Source organism: Gracilinanus agilis, chromosome 1, assembly GCF_016433145.1.
Source record: "Gracilinanus agilis isolate LMUSP501 chromosome 1, AgileGrace, whole genome shotgun sequence".
In the NCBI taxonomy this organism is placed as follows: Eukaryota; Metazoa; Chordata; class Mammalia; order Didelphimorphia; family Didelphidae; genus Gracilinanus; species Gracilinanus agilis.
This window is the reverse complement of record NC_058130.1, coordinates 178,273,625-178,285,788: the sequence shown is the minus strand read 5'-3', so window position 1 is coordinate 178,285,788 and position 12,164 is coordinate 178,273,625. Positions and strand designations below refer to the sequence as shown.

General features: G+C 44.9%; 1 protein-coding gene across 1 annotated transcript in view; it reads left to right on the top strand.

Annotated features, from left to right (window-relative positions):
• Window positions 1–2,305: 2,305 nt before the first annotated feature.
• The window catches only part of EMP2 (epithelial membrane protein 2), a 58,195-nt gene continuing 48,336 nt past the window's right edge, over window positions 2,306–12,164 (top strand). The window contains exon 1 of the mRNA XM_044657317.1: window positions 2,306–2,366. The gene's annotated coding sequence lies outside the window, so the exon portion shown is untranslated. The remainder of the gene's footprint in view (window positions 2,367–12,164) is intronic.

Here is a 12,164-nt window from a genome sequence, read left to right as displayed (position 1 = left end):
AAATCCCTAACGAGAGTTAGTGGATTCAGGATGCTGAGACATATATTTTTTTTGTCTTGACTAGTGTGGGAATTCATTTTGCCAGATATTTGTCACAAGGGTTTTGTTTTTCCTTTTTAATACAGGAAAAAGAAGTGGATTTTCATTCATTAAAAATAATTTTTTCCAAAAAAGAATCATCTAGCTTTCTTTCAGGAGAGAAGAGGAAGAGGAGACATCTTTTTATCATTAGAATCATATACTTTGTGAAGCTTGAAGGGATCTTATAGGTGAGGAAGTAGAAAGAGGAAATGGAATGCGAATGGAACCCAGGATTCCCAAGTGCTGTTCTCATGCCATGTAGCCACTTTTCAACATCTGGATCCTTTGTCATAGAGCATCTCTGAATGAATTGGAGAAAAGTTTGCCTTTTAAGAATCCCTGGTGGGGTTGATAATGGACATATCCACATGACAACTTCTTACAGCTTCAATAGGCTTCCCAACCTTTCTGCATTTTCTCCCTCTGTTGTCTTATCTTTCCCCACATTTCTTTTTGAAGTCTCAATTTTATCATAATTATCCACATTAGGGAATCTGAATATCTGAGATACAAAAAGGTATGACACTGTTCCAGTTTATAGTTCTGTTAAGGAAATACAACACAGACCTCTCCTCACCTCCAAATAGCTAATAGTAAAAGGTGGCATATCCTCTCAAGCCCAACATGTGAAGGTTGCTAAGATAGGATGTACTAAGAGCACAGACAATAAGGGCTGCTGGAATTCAGAGGGGAAGGAAGATATCACTGGGATGGAGGTGGAACTGTTATTTTCATCTCCCAGAAAGTCATGGACTAGAGGCTAGAATAGGGCAGTCAGGAAAACCTTAGTTCAAATGTGGCCTCAGACACTAATTTTGTTATCCTAAGCAAGTCATTTAATCCTGTTTACCTCAGTTTCCTCATCTGTAAAATGAACTGGAAAAGGAAATGGCAAACCACTTTTGTCAAAGAAAACTCAAAATGGGGTCACAAGGAGTCAGATAGGACTGAAAAGAGAGGTGGGAATACCTGAGTTTGGACAAGTCACTTAAATATCTCTGGGCCTCAGTTTCCTCATCTATAAAAGGTAGGAGGAAGTTGTACTAGAAAATTCCTTTTTTTAGGTCTGTACAACCTGCTTCAGTTCTCAGTTCCACTCTGGGGGCTTTTCTATTCTCTCAGGGTTTCTTCTTTTCTGCCTAAAGGCCAGGGGTTGAATGCAGGCACACAGCAGACAGCTGCCCTGGCGCCCCATGTGCGGCACATCTGGCCCTTGCTCGCAGCTGGGTTGCTTTCCCGATCTCACATATTTCCACACTCCCCACCTCTTTGGTTTCCGGAGCTTAGACTGTACCCATAGGCACCACCAGTAGACTCCCCTTTTCAGCCTCCCTTAAAAAAAAAAGTATAAACAAAGAATGTCAAAGTTGGAAGAGAGATTTGCCGGATCACCGCCTTACGGATCTCTAATGTTACAAAGGAGGAAACTGAGGCCTGAAGAAATAAAGCGATTTGAGAAAACTCATATTGCCAGTCTGCAAGTGGCAGAATCTGAGGAAACTGTGCGAATTACTCCCTGTCTTCCAGTCAAATCCGCGTCTATCATCCCTATCTACAGCTAGGCTGAAGACTGTGGGGACAGGTTGGGAGAAGATGCAGATGGGGCCAGGGTTCTGCTCTCAGGGTGATCCGAAGTTAAAAGAAGTTACTCTCCCTTGTTGCAGAATTTTCCTTTCCTTCCCTGTCTTAGACAGTCGCCTTAACACTTCCCCCGACACCTCACCCCACAGTTGTCTGAAGAGAGACCCCAAATTCAGCGAAGAAGCTGGGGAGGTGACGGGATAAGAAAACAGGGGACTGATGGAGAAGGACTGTGAAACAGCTCTGGAAAACTCTCTGGTCATCCTCAGAGCGCCCAGCCACTCCCACTACCAATTTTGTTCCCAACTTTGATAGTGTCTGGGAGTTCCAGGTGGGCCGAAGAGAAGGAAGAAGGGTCATCCTGGGGCGGGGTGCTCGCGGCCCCTTCCCCATCTGCTTCTGTGGGTGTTTCCTTCCCTGCTCTCTCCCACACGCCCTGTCTCCCCGCTCTTGACATCACAGCCCCGGGAGGCGGGATTGGGGACAGGAGGAGGGGAGGGAAGGGGAGGAGAGGGGTGGGGTTGGGTGGGATGGGGGAGGAGGCTCCACCACCCCAGGAGGAGGAGGTGGAGGAGGTGGAGGGAGGGAGAGAGGGAGGGAGGGAGAAGAGAGTCCCAACCCAGAGCTTCAAAACAGTCCGGCGGCCTCGCCTCCAGTTCCAGCCCGTCCCGGCCCATCCCGCTGCCAGCCCCGCAGACCCCTCAGTGAGTAGTGCCCCGGGACTAGGATGGGAAATGGGGCGGCGCATTGAGGATGGGGATTCCGGGACTGCGGGAGCTCAGAGAGAGAAAAGTGAAGAAATAGAGAGGGGATGCACTGAGCCCCCCACTTAGCAGTTAGAGGGGCCAACTGAGCTGGGGAGGGAGGTTTCTTGGATTGGGGAGTTTGGGTGGAGGCGGCATAGCAGCATAGCTCTCAGTTCTTGCTGTGGATCCGCTTCTCTACTCTCTGCGCTCTGGAGCCATTCTGTCCACCCCTTACTCCAGCCGAGTCAGGTTTCTTCAGCTACGCTCTGGATCTCTTACTTGTCGGCCTCGAACCCTTGATCCCCACCCCTGATGACCCCCTCCTTCCCGGGGCGCGGTAGTCTCCAGCGCAGATGTGGGCGGGAAAAGTTTGGGAAGGAAAGAGCCGGGACAGCTCCTGTTGCTCTGCCAGCCCCGTTGCCCATTGGTTTCCCCCTTCCCTCCTCTCCGCCCCCCCCCCCAAGTCGCGGATGTGCAGGCTGGAGGATCAGGCCCTCCCCTACTATGTCCCTTCCTAGAAGAATGCCCCCCGCGAGAGGGCTACTAGGTGGGCTCCATTCCTTCCACGGCCAGTTTTCCCTATACATTTAGGACTGACAGGCTGCCCGAGCCCACCCGGGTCAGAATCACGGCCCGGGAGCGCCCCCCAGCGGGGTGAGACCGTATGTTTGGGCCTGGATAGGGGTGAGGGCCTGGCGGAGTGCAGCCCTGCCCCTCCTGGCTAGGAGCCTAGAAGGAAGAGGGACTAGGGAGGAACTTAAAGGCGGGGGGGGGGGGGGGGGGAGGGAGGGAATGTGTCCACTGGAGTTTGGACTTGGGGTAAGGGCATTCCCTGAAATTGGCTTATCTCACCCATCTTGGTAGGATCTGACTCACACTTGCAAGTACGTTGCACCACAGTGCTACTCAATGGACGTTTATTAAATTCAATTCTGTAGAGAATGCCAATGCTCCCATCCATGCGCCCCTGAGAAAGGACAGGAGAACCTAGACCTCTAGACATCCCTTCTTTACACCCTATGATAGGAGGCCCTGAACATAAACCCCTAAAGTGGGTGCAAAAAGGAGGGGGCTAAGAAGATATCTAAGCTCCCAAAGCCAGCACTCTTTATAGACTGAAGGCTTTGTTTTGACCCTAACTGAATTAAGCACCGGTCTGTTGGCAATTCCTTTCTCGAGCAGTGGAATCTTTAAGGTGGATGGTTAATCTCAAACTGTGCTCTCCCTCTCTGCTGAGTGGGAGGAGGACCCTCGGGGAGGAGTCTGGGAAAAGGGGACTCCACTTGGCACCTTTCCTCCTGGGGCTGAGGCAGCGAGTACTGTCTGTGCCCTAGCTTTTAGTTCCGGGAGAAGAATAATGCCCCGCTGCTCCCCTGACCTGTTAGGTGGGTGATCTTGTAAATGGAACTGGCGGAAAGCAAGGGATCCTAGTTGTTTCTTTATTCCTCCTAACCAACTGAGTCTGGATATTGAACTTTGGAGGGCCTCTTAGAAGCTCCGGCATGGTTGAGAGGTCAGGAGAGGGAGTGGAGAATATGGAATCCTGAGTGGTTAGTGGAAAGGGAGGCGTTAGGCTGGTCCTTTTCTCCTAGGGTTTTGGCTTCCAGATGAGAAGACAAAATGGAGCTCAGGAAGGGACAAAGCCCCGTTTTCCGGAGAGATTGGGAGGGCCGACGTGGTTGTGGAGAGTCGGGGCAAGATCGGGGGCTGGCAGCTGAGGAGGGTCCTCTAAGAGATGTGGAGCAGTATGGGTCCGCCTGGGGAACTGTGGTGCCAGATGCCCTTTGGTTGGAGCTGGGACTGTGAAGGAAGGCAGCTAGAGGAGAGTAGAAAGACTTGATGCAGTTCGCCCTATTCTCCCTTTGCTGTCTGACAGCCCCACCCCACAGGGACGGAGGATGGGAGGAGACCTGGACCTGGTCAAGAAGATACCCTAGGAAGGAAAGAAGCCTGCGGTTTGTTTGAAAACACGGGCAGTGGCTTTTCTGTTGTAGTCATTGGAGACTTTTACTGGGGTGGAGTAAGGGAGAGGCTAGAGGGAAAAGGCCAGGCTAAGAAATGGAAATAGAAATGTGAAGAGGTCAGGGCTTTGGGCAAATGCTGGCTTAGTCCAGGGAGGGAGAGACCCTTCATCTGTCCAGGTAATTGGCTACATTTCTTAAACCTATCCGGAGTTGATCCTTTCCTGGAGGGCTGCCCCATATCAACACAAAGGATAATTTCTGGTTATAGAGAGCTTCTTCTTTAAAAAACAAAACAAAAAAACAAAACAAAACAAAACAAAAAAACCCTTGCCTTTTATATTAATAACAACTCTAAGACAAATGGGCAAAGGCTAGGAAAATGGGGTTAAGTGACTTGCCCAGGGTCTGAGAGTCAAATTTGAACCCAAGTCTTCCATACTCTAGGCCTGGCACTTTATCCTACCTAGTTGCCCCTACAGAAAGCTTCTGCAGCACCTGCTACAAATTCAAGTTGCCTCCTTCTAGTATGTAATAATAACAGTAAATTAAAACAGTAACCAATTAACATTTATATTGGAAAGAAATGTTGCACTTATTTCTCCCTCATATAAATATAGGAATAGAATGTTAAATGTTTAACAATTGGGTCTATGGAGGGAAAATGTACATACTATATATTTTTTTAATAACCCTTACTTTCCACCTTAGAATCAATACCACATATTGGTTCCAAGGCAGAAGAGGGGTAAGGGTTAGGCAATGGGGGTTAAGTGACTTGCCCAGGGCTACACAGCTAGGAAGTGTCTGAGGCCAGATTTGAATCTAGGACCTCCCATCTCTAGGCCTGGCTTTCCATCCACTGAGCCATTCAGCTGACCCCTACATACTATACTTTTAAAAGTTGCATTACTAACCATTTTTCTATCACTTGCTTAGGTCTACTTGACAAAACAATAACCTAAGCTGTAATTTGTAGCCTTTGTTTGAATTCTAGTCTAGATACATGGAAGGTCTAGTCTACCCAGAAAAACTTAGATTCAAGATCTGCCTCTGAAGAGTACCTTCTGTGTGACCTTGGGCAAGTTATTTAACCTTTCACTGATCTGGGCAACTCACTAATTAATTGTTTGTCGGGTTGTTGACCTACACTGGTAGAGGGAGTTGTCTCACAGGGATTTCTCTATACTAGGGAATCTCAAAGTGTAGTACCGCAATCTTTGGGAGTCCTCAAGACTCTTTCAGGTGTTATGCAAATATTTATTAGATAGATAGATTATTAGATATTAGATAGTATTAGATAGATAGATTAGTAGATAGTAGATAGTAGATAGCAGATATTTAATTTGTAGATCACTCAGAACTAGTATTTCATCCTCAACAGGCTACCCCTTCTCCATCCTCAGAGCTATCCTGCTTGCTTCATCCTCCTTACAGTTATGTTGGTGTAAACATAGAGAAGACTTCTCAGTTTCACATTAAACCAAGCTAGACATGACTAAGGAGGGAAGTCGGCCAGGACAAACTACATTAAAGCCAGCTAGAAAAGACTTGGATTTCTGCTTCCTTTGGGAATCTTGTTTTGAGAGTCAATGGGACAGTTTTTACTCCCTCTTCCCCAACCTCAGCAACCAAATAATCAGTTGTATTTATGTATATTTTCTTTCTGTGTTTGCCAGAATACAGCTTGTGGATGTGCCCTGTTTCAACCTCTCCACCTCCCCCAAACAGGCTCTAAAGAGACTAAAAAGACTCTAAAGAGCCATAGTTTTACATTCACTTTGGGGGTAGGATTTCAGAGACACATTAGCAGCCATAGAGAATAATAACAGGGTGGCAGCAGCAGCTTAGAAATACCCGCCTAATGATGGGGAGCCAGGGATCTGAGGTCCAGGAGGCAGGGATCTGAGGGGGTGCAACTAGGGTTGAGGACTTGTCTGTAGGGGATGGGAGTTCAGGATTTACAGTTTGGAGTTCCTAAACTTTTTTGTGTCATGAATCCTTTGGCAGTCTGGTGAAACTATAGACCCCTTCTCTAAACAATATTGTTAAATGCATAAAATAAAATACACAAGATCACAAAGGAAAGCAGTTATGCTTAAATAAAGATATAATTATGATCCCCCACCCATGTTCATGGATGCCTAAAATCTAACCACAGAATGTTTAGGGGTCCATCTGCTCCCCAAGTTAAGAACACCTTGGGTTTAAAGGAAAGCTGGGGGCATAGATGTTGGCAATAGCCCCTGGATTGGAGCAACATGCATCTGGCAATGGTGATGGAGCTGGAGGCCCATTTAAGGATGTGGTTCCAGCTCCTGCAAAGCAAGAGGGGAATAGGGGTGGGGAGCTCTGGGGTGGGGGTGGGGGCAGATGTGTGTGGGGGGCAGCTGGCTCCCCTCAGGACTTATCTAAACACCACTCTTGAGCCCAGGCTGTGCAATTAGGCTGGACTGTGGAGGGAAATGTTAAAGCCAGTGAGAAGAGGAGGAGGCATCTGGCTCTCATTAGGAGTGTGTGTGTGTGTGTGTGTGTGTGTGTGTGTGTGTGTGTGTGTGTGTGTTGGGGGAGGGGGAGTCTAAAAATATGCCAGGCTGAGCTACCACCCAGGGAGTATTATGGTTGGTAATCTGATACCTGTGGGGTGGAGGGCATGAGCGTGTGTAACCAAGGTATTGTTGTTGTTCCATCTGGGGGGCTTTCAGCTGGAGGCCTTTCTTCTTTTCTCTGCTGCCTCAAGGAAAGCAGAGAGAATCTCTTTGCCTTTGGGATACCCACTTCTGATGTTTCTCCCAGCTATCCTACTCTACCTTCAATACCAGGGAACTAAGCGATTGGGAAGTGGGTTTCCAATGGGTTCTCAAAGCACCTAGTTTCTTTCAAGGTTCAGGTTCAGTACCACGTTCTTCTTGAAGCTTTTCCTGATTGCCCCAGTCTCTCTCCTCCACCCCAACTTCTCCCCACAGTAACATTATACTTACTTAGCATAGTCTAGTTAGCAAGAGCTCTTAACTTGGGATCTTTGTACTTAAAAAACATTTATATTTGTATATATTTATATATAATTATTTCAGCATAACTGATTTTCTTTGTAATCCTGCATATTTTATTCATGCATTTAAAAGCAGTATTCTGATAAGGGATCTATAGGTTTCACCAGACTTCCAAAGGAGTTCACGACATAAACAAGGTTAAGAACCCTTGATATAGCAGAGTTCTAGATTTGGAACCAGAAAAATATATACAAAAATCCTGCTTTTGACACTAGTTGTGTTACCTAGCAAGACACTGAAGATCTTTGTGCCTCAGAATCCCCATCTGTAAAATGAGGGAGTTGGGCTAAATGGCTTCTAAAGTCCATTCCAGCTCTAAATCTCTGATCATATCAGTATATTTGGTATGTGCCTCTATGCATACAGATTGTATTTCCCTATTAAATGTAAGCCTCTTGAAGACAGGGAACCAAATTGAAATAATTTTGTCCTTGTGTTCCTATTACCAAGGGCAGCTAGGTACACAGTGGATAGGGTACCAGCCTGAAGTCAGGAAGACTCAACTTTATGAGGTCTATTCTAGCTTCAGACACTAGCTGTGTAAACTTGGGCAACTCACAACCCTATTTGCCTCCTCATCTATAAAATAAGCCGGAGAAGGAAATGGCAAACCACTTCACTCTCTGCCAAAGTGAACCCCTAATGGGGTCAGGAGAGTTGACATCACTGAAAAATGACTTAACAATATTCACATTGTCTTGCATAAGACTTGGCACATCGTAGATGCTAAGTAAATGGTCATTTGATTGATTGATTGATTGGGGACCCTAGGGAATCCTTGCTGTTTCAGATGTTTTGGAGTATACTCTCTCCCCACCACAATCAAGACTGAAGAAACTGAGGAAGAGAAAAGAATGGGATCCAAGGCAATGTCAGTGGTTATCCTCATAATCCTGAAGCAGCACAAGGCTGGGCAAGTCAGAGATGTAGGGGCAGCAGGTGGAAGCAGAGGGAACTCCCCAATTAGGCAGTGAGGATGTGTGCCAGAGGTAGCCTAGGAGAAATGGAAAGCTGCCTTCGTTTTCCCTCTTCCAGGATGAGAGGGCAGAGAACAACAGCAGCAGTGCACTTGGTCCTTGTATACACACTCTAGGGATGGGCCTGGCCACTTCTGGATGGTGATCATAAATAAGTCATATTTCTATAGCACTCAAGATTTTCAAAACTCTTGGCTCACAGCACCTTCATGAATGTTAATGGCAAAAGTATTATAATGTCCATTTTACAGGTGAAAAAAAACTGAGGCCCAAGGGCAATTGAATGATAAAGCCACATTGGCACTATAAAAGGTAAGAGTTGAATCCAGATCCTCTGAAAGAGTCAATGCTCTTTCTGCTATATTATATTGCCTTCCTCCTTCCTTAATTAAGGAGGCAATCTTGGCAGGGACTTCACTTGCTCCTTTCTTATGCCAAGTCTTCCCTGGCCAGCATTCCTACAACTATCTGAGGAGGCTCTGTTTGGTTGGTCTTTCAGGGAAAAGAGGGGGAGGCAGCTAATGGCAGAAAAGTTGAGATGATGTCAATTATTTAGAAGCCCAGATGGCTCCAGAGTTGGAAAGACCAGAAGAATGAGGAGGAGCCTTTGCTTTCCTTACCTTCTAGAAATATAGATTCAATGATCCTAGGTATAAAACTTCAGTCAGGGGCAGCTAGATGGCCCAGTGGATAGAGAGCCATGCCTGGAGTTGGGAGGACCAGGGTTCAACTCTGACTCGAGAAGATTCCTAGCTGTGTGATCCTGGGCAAGTCACTTAACCCTAATTGCTTAGCCCTTACCATTCTTCTTTCTTAGAACTGAAACTTCATATCATTTCTAAGACAGAAGGTAAGGGTTTAAAAGAAAACAAGACTGAAGATAAGAGCATCAAAATCTTATTGTAGTATGTGCTGAAGGGGACCTATTGCTTAGTTTTACATGTATATGTGTTGATGTATTTGTGAGCCAAAATTCTTCTCTGGTTTTCTTGAAAATGTGTTTGAAAAGAGCAACATTTTTCTGTGCTCCTAAGATGAGGCCAAGAGGGATCAACATAGAGCATAAAAAAAAACATAAATGTTTATCTTTAGCCTTGTAAGTGGTTAAAACCACCCTGGTTGAGAGACTGATAATCTTGGCCAAGTCTGGCAAATAAGCTGCATGGCATGTAGGAGAACAGATGGATGAGCAGACTCCCAGAAAGAGGAAGTGGGCCAGTATTCCCTGTTTGAGTGCAATCCACAGAGGGGAGATAATGGCCTACTGCGGTTGCCCCTCAAGGACTCTGATGTGAGGTTTGAGATCTTGAGAAAAAACTTAGTTGAAAGGTTGGAAATAGCTTTGGATCTGATTGAAAGTGAGTTTTGTTCATAAATTAGCTTTTCTACTTGAAAGAAATGAATTAAACAAGAGATGACCTGAAACTGAGACTTGAAGGACTTAGGTTAGTCACAAAGAAGAACTTGGTAGAGCTAAGATAGCCACGGCAAGCTATGGAATGCTTGCTAGAGGATAGGAAAAGGGAGATGTAAGAATCTGAGAGATTTGGGCAAATAAATGAATTTGCTGCTGACATGAATAATTGTGCGTTCATACCTTAAGGGAGAGAGATGCATCTGATGTATGACGTAGATGATTTCCGAAAAGTCAGAATGGTGGGACTCCAGGACACTAAATTTTCATTTTCATGTCCCTTGGAAGCATTCCTTTCCAATGACTGAGATTTGGAGGAAGTAGCTTTTTTTATTATTAAAACTAGGATCAAGGTAAGGGATTTCCACAGCCAATGGAGTGCCCATAAAGCCTGGGCTTGGTTTGGTTAGCATGGAAAGGCCAACTGTGTCTTATTCTTTCCTCTGGATCTAACTATTTTTCCAAAAAGCTTCTTGGAGAGATGCCCTTTTCTTTTCTTTTTTACAATATTTTTTCCTGGGTTATTACATGTACTTTCATGCAAAACAAATTTCTGTATTATTCATTTTTGTGAGTAATCTTATAAAACCAACTTCATACCAAAATATAAACCCAAATAAGTAAGAAATTGTATGCTCCAATCTGCATTCCATCTCTAACAGTTCTTTCTCTGGAGGTGGACAGCATTCTTTGTCATAAATCCTTTAGAATTATCCTGGATCATTGTATTACTGAAAGTAGCTAAGTCTAACACAGCTGATCATCCTACAATATTGCTGTTACTGTATACAATGTTCTCTTGGTTCTGCTTATTTCACTCTGAATCAGTAGGTATTCCAGTTCTTTTTGAGATTATTCTGTTCATCATTTCTTATAATACAATAGTTTTCCATCACCATCATATACCATAATTTGTTCAACCTTTCTCCAATTGATGGATGTCCCCTCAGTTTCCATTTCTTTTCTACCACAAAAAGAGCTGCTATAAATATTTTGTACAAGTAGGTCTCCCCCTTTTAAAAAAATTCTTTGGGATATGATATAGATCTAGTAGTGGAATCCGTTGTTTTATAGCCCTTTGGGCATAGTTCCAATTGCCCACCAGAATGGTTGGATTAATTCACAACTCCATCAGCAATTCATTAGTGACACACACCCTTTTAAAAATGTACCCACTGCCTTCTTCCCTGTCTACATTTGGACCTTTGGCAGGGAAAAGAAGAAGGTTCAGCCCAAGATTTCAGTTAAGGCTGAGGTTCTTAGCCTGAAGTTTGTGAATTTGTTTTTTATGCCATTTGATGATTGCATAGATGGTTCTAGCGTTAAAGAAATTCACATTAAGCAAATTTGAATAGGTGGATCAGTAGATTGAGAGCCAAGCCTAAAAGATGAGAGATCCTGGCCTCAGACACTTCTTAGCTGTATGATCCTGGGCAAGTCACTTAACCCCCATTGCCTCGTCTTTACCATTCTTCTGTCTTGGAACCAATACACAGTATTGATTTTAAGATGGAAAGTAATGGTTTTTTAAAGATGGACTTTATGTAAAAGAATTCTGAAGGAAATCCATATTCCAAAAAAAATCACCTATGTTAACTTTACTGTATAGTACTGTGCTCTCTCTCTCTCTCTCTCTCTCTCTCTCTCTCTCTCTCTCACACACACACACACACACACACACACACACACACACACACACACACACACGCTGCTGCTCCTCCTCTTTACTCCTTGGTCTCCCCCCAAAAAAAATTTCCAAGTGAAAGCAGAAAAAGAAGCATGTGGAGGGACTGCCATTGAAGCTGGATATGGGGTTTGGCTTGAGACCTTCAGTCCTGAAAGAGGAGACCTTTGCCCCACTCTGCCCACTTGCCTGTGTGTAGCTCTGCTATCGTCTGTTGTCTCTGTTAGAGTACTTTATATAATGTACCCCAGCTACTTTCCTACCCAGGAATGATCCTCTTCCTCTTCCTTCTCAGTTCCTGACCCCCATTTACCCTTGAATTGTGTGCTGGCCTCCTCCATCCATGGGCCAGTGACCCCCTTCCTACCTCTGCCCCTTCCCCACATAGGAGGGCAAATTTGCCTTAAATCCTTTCAAGATGTCTGTGGAACAGTCCAGTCACTCAAAGAGAGAACAATCTGTATTTCAATACAGGTCGTTTTCATTATAATCCTATGCATTTAAAAAACCTGATGTTGAGAAGAGAGTCTATAGGCTTCACCAGACTGCCTAATGAGTCCATTACACAAAAAGGGTTAGTCTGTTAGCATATATTGGGCCCCTTGACCAGGTAGGACCAAGAAAGTTGTATAGAACAGTTCAACTCCTTTCATCCTCAAGAACAGTT